This window comes from Hordeum vulgare, chromosome 3H (genome assembly GCF_904849725.1).
Source record: "Hordeum vulgare subsp. vulgare chromosome 3H, MorexV3_pseudomolecules_assembly, whole genome shotgun sequence".
Classification (NCBI taxonomy): domain Eukaryota; kingdom Viridiplantae; phylum Streptophyta; class Magnoliopsida; order Poales; family Poaceae; genus Hordeum; species Hordeum vulgare.
The window spans coordinates 294,781,331-294,794,839 of record NC_058520.1 but is presented as its reverse complement, the minus strand read 5'-3'; positions in this window follow the sequence as shown (position 1 = coordinate 294,794,839).

The following is a 13,509-nucleotide window of genomic DNA, read 5'->3' as shown; positions in this document are numbered from 1 at the left end:
GGAGCAACAAAACTTGACAGCCCACGAGCGAAAAATTAGAGGGGCTCAGGGGCGGTCTCACCTTGGTGGGCCGAGCACATGCGGGGAAGAGGCGGCCTGGCAGCTCGGTGCAGAGGGGAGGCCGAGGGGGCGCTGGCCTGGGCGCTCGAAGCGAGCTGGGCCGGTGTGGTCGCTCTGGGCGGCGGTCCACCTGGCGACAACGATCAACGCCGCTTGGGCTCGGCGAGCGGGAGGCCTCCCCGATCTAGATCGGATCGAGGCAGATGACGACGGCGTCTACAGCGGCCGAAGGGGGCCGGCGAACAAGGCGAGGCTGACCTGACGACGGGCAGCGGATCCAGGGCGGTGCAGGGAAATGGAGACGGCGTGGTGGTCGCCGGCAAAGGGGATCCGGCGCGCGGGATGCAGCGAGTGGGCGCGGCGAGGGGCACATGCGACCGGGTCCAGCGACGGCTGGCCGGATCTGGCCTGCGGCGCGATGAGGCAAGGCGCGGCCACCCTTCGGCAAGCAAGGGCGGCCGGCGACTGGGTTGCGAGGGGCGCGGGGCGCTCGGCAGGGAGGAGCGGCTCGGGAGCAGGGACTGGCTGGAGGTGGCTCGGCCCTTAGGTGGCGGCGCGATGGGCTCATCCAGTCGCGATCTTGGCTCGGCAGGCCGGCGGCTGAGAGTAGAGAGAGGGAGCTGCTAGGGTTTGAGAGGGGTGGCGCGAATTTCGAGGGAGAGAGAGGGGGTGGCTGTCTACAATGGCATGGGGGTCTATTTATAGCAATGGGGGGCTAGGTTTAGCAGAATTTCGCCCCGGTTTCAACCGCGCGACCTAAATCGGACTGTTTGGAACGCGGGACGGGCTAAGTGGCCGTGTAGAGTGGATAGCCGGAGAAGAGAGGGAAAACAGCACACGACAACGCGATTTAAAATACCGAAAAACGTCCGATGATAAACCGAATACAGTGCCGCTACGGTCGATCGTTCGGATACGAGACGGACTCCGATTGTGACGAAATTCGGCAGCAAGCCTACCTATATCTAAATAAGACTGCACGCCAAGTTTCAACCCAATCAAAGAAAGTTTTATAAACACTTTTAAAAACAAGGTTTGACGATGCTGCGGGCGCGTGCGTGTGTGGTCGGGCTCAAAACGGGCAATGAGGAGAACAGAGAGAATGACGAGAACGGAGAGAATCGGCAACTAATAACGGATGCATCTTTTGAAAACTGGCGGCAATGGGATGCTGATGCAATGCGGATGATGCGCATGATGCGATGATGATACGACAAATAAAAATAAAAATAAACACACGACGAAAACGGAAAGAAAAGGGGAATCTTCTGGGGCGTCGGTCTCGGGCTGTCACATGAAACCTGCTGAAAACGCTGAGGGTCAGCTGAAACAAGTCACAGAAGAATTAACTGGTCTTCGTCGAGAGATCTCCAATATGACCAATGTTATCTGTGGTAAGTGCTTGACTGGCTGATCACGCAAAGTCAAGCTTTAGTGAAGCAGGTTCACTGAACCCATGGTTTGTCTATTTTCCATATTGTTGGTTCTTGCAGGCACCTCAATGTTTTAACTTTGGAAGTTCAGGGTCCTATATTGGATTGACTCGCCAAGAGTACACGCGGCTTATGGGTGAGTCGTAAAACATGCAGTCTAGTATAACCATTGTAATGCATTAATTTTTCGCTAGCCAAGAGGGTAGTAAAGGCGGCACTCAATGAGTCACAAGCCCCCAAGTGGCATATGATCACGGAAAAAGGGCACACGATAGCAGAAGACAATGCTATTACTGTTAAACGACCTGGGGACTAGTAGCCCCCAAGTAAGCCGGTTCTTAACATTCATGACCATATATTGGTGCCTACGTTTGAACCGTGCATCATGGAACTTGATCCTCTTTGGCTTACTAGTATCCATGTTTGAGCGATCACAATAGGGCAACTCACTCTCTTTGATACTAATAGCGTCCATGTTTGGATGGCCTCCTTGGAAGCGACTCGTCCTCTTGGGTGGCTTATTTTAATCAATAAAGATTCATCCTCAAAATATAGGCTGAAACGGCAGAGACCCCGAATTTCGTGGGCTTCAGCTTTGTTGATGTGATGTAAAGAGTACAAATACCAAACTATGTACATGGATAAAGAGCCAATGGCTCTAAGTGTAGTAAAAGCCGCAGATGAGAAATCTTCCACACGCAGGTTGTCTCTTCCTCCAAGGTTGTCTTGTGAGGACACATATTGATGACCCACAAGTATAGGGGATCAATCGTAGTACTTTTGATAAGTAAGAGTGTCAAACCCAACGAGGAGCAGAAGGATCTGACAAGTGGTTTTCAGCAAGGTAAAATCTGCAGGCACTGAAATTGTCGGTAACAAGTGATTGTGTGGTGAGATGATTCGTAGGAAGCAACAATTAACAAAAGTAGCAACGGTGCATCAAAGTGGCCCAATCCCTTTTGTAGCAAGGTACAAGCCTGGACAAAGTCTTATAGGAGGAAAAACGCTACCGAGGACACACGGGAATTTTTGTCATGCTAGTTTTCATCATGTTCTTATGATTCAAGTTCGTTACTTTGATAGTTTCATATGTGGGTGGACCGGCGCTTGGGTACTGCCCTTACTTGGACAAGCATCCCACTTATGATTAACCCCTCTCGCAAGCATCCGCAACTATGAAAGAAGAATTAAGACAAAGTCTAACCATAGCATTAAACTAGTGGATCCAAATCAGCGCCTTACGAAGCAACACATGAACTAGGGTTTAAGCTTCTGTCACTCTAGCAACCCATCATCTACTTACTACTTCCCAATACCTTCCTCTAGGCCCAAATAATGGTGAAGTGTTATGTAGTTGACTTGACATAACACCACTAGAGGAAAAACGACATACAACACATCAAAATATAGAACGAATACCAAATTCACATGACTACTATTACCATGACTTATCCCATGTCCTCAGGCACAAAAGTAACTACACACAAAGCATAATCATATTCATGACCACAGAGTTAATGAGTAGCATCAAGGATCTGAACATCAACTCTTCCACCAACTAATCCAACTAGCATCAACTACTAAGAGTAATTAACACTACTAGCAACCTTACAAGTACCAATCGGAGTCGCGAGACGGAGATTGGTTACAAGTGATGAACTAGGGTTTGGAGATAAGATGGTGTTGATGAAGATGTTGATGGTGATGAGTCCCCTCCGATGAGAGGAGTGTTGGTGATGACGATGGCGATGATTTCCCCCTCCGTGAGGGATGTGTCCCCCACAGGTTCGTCCTGCCGGAGCTCTAGATTAGTTCTGCTCAAGTTCCGCCTCGTGGCGGCGGTGAATCCACGAAAAAGCTCCTCCCTGATTTTTTTCTGGACAAAACCCTTCATATAGCAGAAGAGGGGGGCCAGTGGGCCAGCAGGCTGCCCACAAGCCCCCTTGGCGCGGCCAGGGCGGTGGCCATGCCAAGCAGGCTTGTGGCCACCTACTGGCGCCCCTCTGGCGCTTCTTCGGCCCAGTATTTTTTATAAATCCGTAAAAAATCCTCATTGATTTTTACAGCGTTTGGAGTTGCGCGGAATAGGTATCTCAACTTTGCTCCCTTTTCAGGCCAGAATTCCAGCTACCGGCATTCTCCCTCTTCATGTAAACCTTGCAAAGTAAGAGAGAAAAGGCATAAGTATTGTACCGTGAAGTGAAATAACAGCCCAAGAAGCGATAAATATCAACATGAAAACATGATGCAAAATGGACATATCAACTCCCCCAAGATTATACCTCGCTTGTCCTCAAGCGAAAGCCTAGCTCAATAAATTTGTCCACATGTTTAGGGAGAGAGGTGTCAACAAAACAAGATACGAACATGCATGCATCATGATGATGATCAGAACAGCCATACCAACATATAATCTCTCATGCCAAAGTGATAATTCCTTCACAAAGTAAATTATGGATCAAGAATCTTACCGAGAAGTAACAACCGATAGCCTTTAGTCATTGAAGCAATTGCAATTTATCACAACATCAGAAAGAGTCAAATAAGAGCTTGTGAAGCAAATCCACATACTCAATCATTCTTTCGTTCTCTACAATTGCTACAACTCACGTGGTACTCATGAGATCAAAGTTTGAGCTGGACACAGAGAAAGATAGGGGCTTATAGTTTTGCCTCACAATTGCTTACCTCAAGGGTAATGTCAACAATAATAATTCATGAATACTTACTTCCAAGATGACATATGAATATTGTTTTTTCCCAAGCATATGACGTTAGCCAAGATAAAGGCGAAATGAGTAATTGGTGAAGATCACCATGACTCTTTCAAGGGAAAAAGTAAAGGTACAAGATAGGCCCTTCACAGAGGGAAGGAGAGGTTGTCATGTGCTTTTGAGGATTTGATGTGTGTCCTCTTAGTGCGGAGGAACGTCACTTTATATTGCCTCCTGTGATAAAGAACTTCATTATGCAGTCTGTCGCTTTTATGTCTTCCTCATCACAGGTTCGTACAAAGCTTATTTTCCACACACTAATAGATGATACATATTAGAGAGAAATTTTTATTGCTTGCACCGATGACAACTTACTTGAAGGATCTTATTCAATCCATAGGTAGGTATGGTGGACTCTCATGGAAAAACTGGGTTGATGGTTTATGGATGCACAAGTAGTATCTCTACTTGGTGTGGGAGGTTTGGCTAATGTGAGGTGGAAGCAATCTTCACATGCTAAGGGATCTCTAATCATATAACATTGTTCGGAGCAAAGCAAACACAATTCATTATGTTGTCTTCCTTGTCCAACATCTATTTCTAGGCATGCAATAGTTTAGTGAGTGTTCACAATCATAGATGTTGTCACAGATGATATATTTATATGTGAACCTCTCCTTCTTTATAACTTCTTATTAATTGCAACCATGACCAAGGTCTATGTTTGCCTACCCTCAACAAGTTTCAATCCTCATTCTTTTTATATGTGAAGTCATCACTTTCCATAAGATCATTACACGATCTTTCATGCTTTTGTTCTATTCTCAATCTATTGATCATGGCAACAGGCAAAGGCCTTCAACTAAGACACTCTTTATTATATGGCTCATGAGCTGGAATACATCGGGCATGACACAAAACAAAACTCAAGACTAAAAAACTAAGACTTTTAATCTACTAGAGAAAAGAGAAAACTGAAAAGGAAAACTAAAACAAAGGTAAAGGCAAAAGATGTGATGGTGATACGATACCGGGGCAACTCCCCCAAGCTTGGCACAATCCAAGGGGATTGCCCATACCCATGTTTAGTTGTCTTCCTTTGGTGGTGATGGTGGAGGAGTTGTTGCAATCTTTGACTCCAAGAGGGCCATTAATCTTTGATTTATACCTTGGAGATCTGCGATATGTTTTTCCAGCAAAACAACTTCACGAGTCAGACAAGTATTGCGAGCACGAGTTGTTTCACCAAACCTCAAGAGTTCAATCAAGCATGGAGACGGTAGGTGGAGGTAGGGTTGGAGGAAATCCACTTCCTCAACTTCTTCCCTGTTGAGCACAGATTGCACTTCGTCCCATGCCTGATTCCTCCCCTTGGTTTTGCCCTTGGTTTCTTTAGGTAGCCTTTCCTTAGCCTCCATGACCTCCACCCTTTCAGATCAACAGTTACTTCTCCATAAACTTGAGGGAGATTGTTCTCCCCCACAGATTCCTGACACGACATCTTGCTCTAGATCTGCGGCAGAAAACAGGCTCGAAACGAAAAAAAAGAAGAAATCTGCGTGATGCAGGGGTGAGACCAAACGGGAGTATTTATAATGATTTTTTTAGACCAGAAGGAGTACCCCGCACGAAAATGGAGTCCGGGAGGCACACGAGGTGGCCACAAGCCCTCCCGGCGCGGCCAGGGGTTGGGCCCGCGGCGGGCAGGCTTGTCGCCTCCTCGCGCACTTTCCGGTCTACTTCCATTTTTTGTATTTTTTCAAATATTCCAAAACGGAGAAAATTTCCTACTAAAAAAGTTTTGGACTATGTTTTCTTACCGAATCACATACCTCTTCGTTTTCGGAGTCTGAAACAGGCTGATAAATATCCCTTAGGTATTCTTCCGGAGTTATGGTATTGACGATATTGCTTTCAACATTTATGGGAGTGCCTGAGATATAATGCTTGATTCTCTGCCCATTTACAACTCACGGACAGTTACCTTCCGTGTTGTTGATCTTGATAGGATCGGAACGATATACTTCCTCAACAACATAGGGACCTTCCCATTTAGAGAGAAGGTTGCCTCCAAAGAATCTTAAACGAGAGTTATATAGCAAGACATAATCACTTGGGAGAACCGCCTCAGCCCCATAAACAAGGAAAAAAGGAGTGTAACCAGTAGATCTGTTGGGTGTTGTTCTGATACGCCAAAGTACAAAAGGAAGCTCTTCAACCAAACAACCTGGAGTGCGCTACAGAGGAACCATGAGCCGGGGCTTGATCCCAAGCATGATTTCCTGGTTAGCCCGCTCAACTTGACCATTGGACCGTGGATGAGCTATTGCGGATAGATCAAGCCGGATGTGTTCCCGTTGACAAAACTCCTTCATTGCCCCTTTAGATGAATTAGTAACATTATAAGTAATGATGCTACGGGGATAACCAAAACGGAAAATTAGCTTCTTGAGGAACTTGACTACCGTCTTTCCTTCGGAAATGCCGATCGGCTCTGCTTCAACCCACTTGGTAAATTTATCAACTGCCGCCAATAGATGGGTCTTTTTGTTAGAAGACATTCTAAACGGGCCAACCATGTCAAGCCCCCAAACTACAAAGGCCATGTAATTGGGATCATGCGCAACTCTTGAGACGGCACATGCGCTTGACGTCCAAACTTCTGACATCCGTCACATGGGTGCACTATATCCTCTACATCGGTGTGAGCCATCAAATAGTAGAAATCATGGCGAAAAGCTTTTTACACCAAAGATCGTGTGACAGCCCGAGACCGACGCTCCAGAAGATTGCCCTCTTTTCCGTTGTCGCCGTGTCATTATTCTATTGCCTCATTCATCATTGCATCATTAGCATCATCCGCATTGAACCGGCACACTGTTGCCGCCAGTTTTCAAAACTTGCATCCATTACTAGTTGTCGGTTCTCTCCGACCACACTCGCATGCGCCTGCGACATTACTTAAATATTGTTTTTAAAAGTGCGTATAAAATATTCTCGGATTGGGTTGAAACTTAGTGTGCGGTCTTATTTTATTATAGGTAGGCCGCCTGTCAAATTTCGTCGCGATCGAAGTCCGTTTGATACCCGAACGGTCGACCGTAGCGGCACCGTCGTCGGGTTATTCGTCGGACATTTTTCGGTATTTTAGAAACGCGTATCACAGGACACACCATTTCCCTCTCATCCCCACATAGCCACACTTCACAGCCACCTAGACCATCCCCGCGTGCGAGCCGTTCGATTCCTATCGCACGGCTGCAACCGGGGCGAGAAACTCCTAACCCTAGCCCTGTTTTTCCCTATTTATAGACCCCCTAGCCACCTAACCCTAGCCCTCTCCCTCGTTTTCTATGCCCCACCGACCCCAGTCGTCGCTCTCTCATATTTCCATCCTCCTACCAGCCGCCAGGGCCCTCCTGAGCCCAGATCCATCCCTCCTCGGGCCCGGTCGCGCCGCCGCTGCCTAGAGGCCGAGCATATGGCCAGCAGCTCGCGCCACGCCTCCCCGCGTCCCCGCGCCGCCGCCTCCTGCCGGCACCGGAGCCCAGTGCCGGAGTGTAATACCCCATGTGTGTAACCTTCCCTTTTTGGAACCTTCTTCATGTGGGTCCAACTTGTCATGGACATGAGAGCTCTCTGTGTTATGATTTCATGATGTCATCTTGTTATTCTTCCTTGCATGCGTGCATGCCATATCATATCATTCCATGTGTCATGTGTTGTTGCTTTGTGGTCATATGATTTCATGTGATATATTGTGTGATATGTGGTTTTGGAATGTGTAGCTTGTCTGGAGAATGCATGTGATAGTAGGAACAACCTTGTGATTTGCTTAGGTTTCAAAACCATCTTTCCCCCTCTCCATTTTATCTCAAGCTCATTTTCCACTTGATCCTTTCCTGATTTAAAAATTCCCATGATTTAGGTTGTTTTGAGTTGGATGTGGAGATGTGAATTTGCTGATTTGGATGTGTGTTTAAAGGTGCAAATAGTTGCAAAAGAGATCAAACAATTGCTGTTTTGTAAATATTCGTTGGACCCAAATATTTCATTTGCAATTTATTCAAATAGGTCCTATTTTTCCATGACCAGGGGTATTTTTTTTTTGATTTTATCCCCAATAGTTTCGCTAGTATTTTTATTGCTTTCTCTTGGTTATATCTACTAATAAAAGCCCTAGGATTTTATTCCTGTCTATATATCGCCACAGGTGGGCTTCCTCCCCCCCTGGAGGCCCACACTTTCCTATCTCGCGCGGTGGCCCAGCTCCACGACCTCCTTCCACCTTCAGACGCCGTCTGCACCGCGCGCTCCCTTTCCGTCAGTCTAGCCGAGAGAGAACAAGCATCTGAGGCACATACGTCGACGTCCCCCCATATAAGTGGGCATCTGTGCCCCTCGTCCCTAGGGTTCCCCTCTCTTCCATCCGCCGCCGCCACTCCATTCCCCATGTCTCTTCTCCCCCAAAGGTGAGTCTCTGCAACTCGAATCAGAGAGAGGAGAGAAGCACCATCGGCGTCTACCCCTGCATCCACCGTCGTCCAGCGCAACCACCATGTCCAGGGGCACGGGAGAGGTGCCCGTGCCCCATTCCCCTCCTCGGTGACGCCGGGGAGTGACTTCACCGACGACCAGCTCGTCGTCAACACCTCGGCCCCACTGCTCTCCTTCTTCTTCCTCGATTCTACGTCGGCCTGCAGCAGAACCCCTTCGGCGCGTCTTCTTCCCCCTCTAGCGTCTCCTCCAAGCAGATCGGGTTTCTCCTTCTTCCCTAGGTGAGCAGGTTCACCTCCTCCTCCCTTCCCCCTCGATGGATCCGGCATGACGTGGTGTGTGCGTTCCTGTACTGAGCAGAAGTAGGTTGTGTGCGTGTCTTGTGCATGAGTGTGCTTTGTTTAGATGGAGTGCTGGTGTTGGTGCATGTAGGGTAGTGTAGTAGTAGCATTAGGTGCTCGTCTCCCTGGCGCGACACAACAGCAGCAGCAGAGCATGCCCGGCGGCCTCCCTGTCGCCGGCGTTTCTCTGTAGGCAGAGCAGGGGCTTGCAGTAGGTTACCTAGAGGGTTACCTCCCCTCTGTGAGACACCATAGCGTAGCGTAGTGGTATGTATCTGTGTGTGTTCTCGTGAGGTTCAGGGTTCGAGTCCCAGGGGTTGCACACCCCCCTTTTTTGCATTTCATTTTCAAGCAGTCGTAGCGCAGCATAACAATTTCATCTGATTTATTTCCCCTATACTGTCAAGCACTAGGCCTCAAGCAGAGTGGTTTGTGTCTGTAGGCAGTACCCTAGGATCCAAGGTTCGATTCCCCCTCAACGACCTTTCTTTTTGTTTCTTTCTTGTTGTTTTCTTCTTGTGTTTGCTAGATGTGGTGATATGGTATTTCAACAACATGTGGTATTTATATTTTCTCCTCCCAAGTACATCTTGTGTTTCCTAGTGTTGTAACTAGTTGTGATGTATGTGATTGTGAAGATTTGTGTAGTGTGTATATGTGAGTAGTTGCCCATGTATAGGAGTTTAACTTGTGTATATGTGTTCTAGTCGATAAGTGTGCATGTGTAGATGTTGTGTGTGTATGATGGCACACATACAAGTGGTGCATTGTGAGTGTGTGTGTGTATGCATCTCACACACATGAACAAGAGTTCATGTTCATGAGTGTGGTGCAAACACCAAGGGTGCTATGCTTGTGCACCTCTTGTGCTATATGTGATGTGAGTGTGTGTGTGGGTTTTCCCCCTCACCTACCTTGTGATATGTAGGAGCTCTTGTCATGATTTGTGTGTAGCTAGTAGTGGTGATTCTAGCAAGTGTAGGTGATTATGAGCATGTTAGTTGTGATGCATGTGAGTGTGTAGTTGTGTGGGTGTATGTGGGTTCACCCCACCTACTAAAGCAAGGTGCACCAACACATGTCCATATGTGTGAGTGTGTATACTTCCTTGTGAGTGTGTGTATATTCATGGTGTAGGTGATGAGCTAGTGGAATCACATGTGATGATGCCTATTCATCTCTATGTGATTCTATGTAGTTTTTCCTTCCAAGTTTGTGCTCATTTGTTCCAAGCAAGTGCATATGTATTTTATATGCTTTTGGGGTAGAATCATCCAAAAATCCATTGGTGAAATCAGTTTTTCTATTGGAACACTTTCTGGAAATGACATATTTCAGATTTGTTCTATGTTTAGAGCTTGGTTCCATGTGATGTGGTGAACACAAGGGTTTGATTCTTGGTTATGGTAGTTAAGGATGACCCCCTCTGCCACTTGTTGCTTTTGTTTCATGTTTAGGAACGCATATGTGCAAGTTGTGCCCAATCAAAGTAGGCATGTGGTTGAAATTCCAGATTAGTGAAAATCTGAAGTCTGAGAATCTGTTTATATTTTCTTCTCGTGTAGATGAGCTTGTGAGGTCAATGTGTTGTCATTCAGCCTTAGCTTTCAACTAGAAAGTTGAAGCTTATATGTTTGTCTAGCTCCTAGTAAATTTTCATTCCATTTGGAGTTCGGTAGATATTGTGTTGACTGCTGTCAAAATGCTTCAGAGCATAAAAAGATAGTGAGAATCTGGAATTTTCACTAAGTCCTGAAATCTGATATTTTTGGGCAAGTTTGCAGATGTGTAACTTTCTGTGTTTAACTCCATTGTGTGATATTTTTGCTTGTGCTTGTAGTAATCTTGGATAGCTACTGCCACATATCTTATTTGGCATATTTGGGTGGCTGTAGGTGCTTTGCATGTAGCTCACAAAGTGCTATGATGCTGTTTATGGCAGATTGTGTAGTTTTGGTGTTTTGATGTTTGTGAGTGCATAGTTGATGGTGTGGTGATATTCTTTGCACCACCCCATCCATGTTGGATTCTTTTATGTCTTGGCTACCTGGAAATACGAGAGTTCAGCCATTGGAGTGTGTTGTGATGAATTTGACACGTAGCCCTTCATTTCTTGTTTCGTTGTTTCCCGTTGGTCCGTAGCTCCGATTGATATGTTCTTTATATGGTTTTGCACCGTTTTCACGTGACAGATCTGATCATGACATTCTCATGCATGTCTATAAAGCTTAGGGTGCATTTCTGTCCAGGAACATGTATTTCCTTCTCATGCTTGTGCTAGTGATAGAAATAGTGATGCATGATCATATTCATCTCATGCATCATGTGCTTGTTGCATCTTGAGGTGCTGTTGTTCATTGGATGTTATTTCTATGTTTGGTAGCTCCGGGATTGGAGAACGAGTACGTTGATTCGGGAGAGTACTTGCAGGACGAACAAGAACAGTTCCAAGATGAGGATATCACAGGCAAGATGATATGACCTTGATTCCATCTCTAGACTTGTTATGCTAGATTACGTTACTTCCATCATATGCTCGCTGCCTACCCCTAAAATAATTGCCTCCAGATATTGCCATGAACCCAACCACTTATCCCTTCCTAGCAAATCTTGAATGGCTAAGTAGGCTTTGCTAAGCTTCTAATGCTAGCATTGCTAGCTGCAGGTGCTTTGTCTCATGTGATAACATGAACTTGATATCATTATCTTAATTCTATTATTTAATTAATGCACCTATATACTTGGTAAATAACAGAAGGCCTAGCCTTTTGTCGGGTGTTTTGTTCCATTATTGCCGCCATAGTTACCGGCTACCGGTGTTTGATTCCATTTTGATCGCTCCTAACACGTTCGGGGTTGTTATCGGGACCGCCTAGATAAATTGCGTAGTGTTAAGACTTGTCCAGCAGGACCCAACATTGGTGTTAATTTGCTAATCATTTAATAATAAACTGCATAGGGAATAGCTACCCCGAGGAATTTAATCTACAACCCGGGCCAGTGCTCCTCATGAGTGTTGGTCCAATCCGGAGCAGCTTATTACGCTCCCCGGGGCAACTCGGTGTTTTGGCGTGGTAACCATCGCTCATCCGGCATGTCCTGAGACTGAGATACGCGGCTCTTATCAGGGTAGTCGACACGTCGGGAGGTCCTGCTAGTCTTGTCTTACCTTAGCGATATATCTTGCATATAGGAATGCCGGTGAAGCTTTGGTTCTCCCTAGAGTTGAGGTTTTCCTCTAAGGAATCCGACGAGATCACGAGATTTGTGATAGAGGATTACTTTGCGGCCCGTTTACGTTTGTGATGGACTAGTTGGAGCACCCCTGCAGGGTTTAATCTTTCGAAAAGTCGTGCCCGCGGTTATGTGGCAACTTGGAATATTTTGTTAAAATCCGGTAATAGATAACTTAAACATAAGCTAATAAAATTGCCAACTGTGTGCGTAACCGTGACTGTCCCCTTCGAAGATCTCTCTTCAATCGGGAACATGGTGGGGTTATGATTGACATAGGTAGGTGTTCAGAACCACTTAGTGGTCATATATCATCGGCCGCTAGAATAGACCACCTTCAATTCATGTTCTACGTAAGTTAGCCACCATATAAAGCTTAGGATGCTGCAACCTAAACACTCCACCTTCCCAACCTAATAACTTGACTAGTTCTGGCACCGAGGTCATAGATTGCTGAGTCCCCGTGGCTCACAGATTCCTTCACAACACCAACAGGTTCAGGTACCCCCAAGACAGGTGATCCCGACGGCACGCAGCTGGCGTGGCAGTACGATGTGGAGAGCGACCGCCTGTACATGAACTATCCAGAAGACTGAGGCGTGGTCGTGATCATGGGCATGCATGCAGGGTAGCATAGCCATTTCCCTTGTTTTGTAGTCCGTAACAGAACAACCTTGTTTGGATGCATGATGTAACTCTGATATATTTATGAGATGGCAATTGAATCCCTTATTGTCATTCTGTTGATATTATGTATGTGCTATGTTACCAAGTTTCCGAAACGCTTAGATGCGCTTCTTTCCAATTTGGGGCCTCGTTCCCCAAATCGGAAAGGACCGCTTCTTAGTCGTTAGAAGTTGGTAATCAGAGCCATACGACCATAGGAGCCTTTGTGTGATCGTACTTGGCCGAGTCGAGTCTAGTAAAATGTTTTGAGTCTTAGTTATATCGGAGAATAGGATTCTTTTCTCTCGTCTTCCATGCTCTAGTGAGGTTCCAGTCTTAGGAAATCTTTATTCTACTTCTCTTCTCGCTCAAAAAAAATTAGTATCATGCGGGTATTTGTGAAATCTATATGATTTCGATGTGACGGAGTTCTGTCTTGGTGCCTCCTGTCTGCCTTGATTTCTTCCGGGGAGTTGAGCTCCAAGGGATTCTTGCGCACATCGCCATCATTCAGATTTCTGAGTATCTAAGAACGAAGGATGTTCGTTATTGCTTCAATACTAG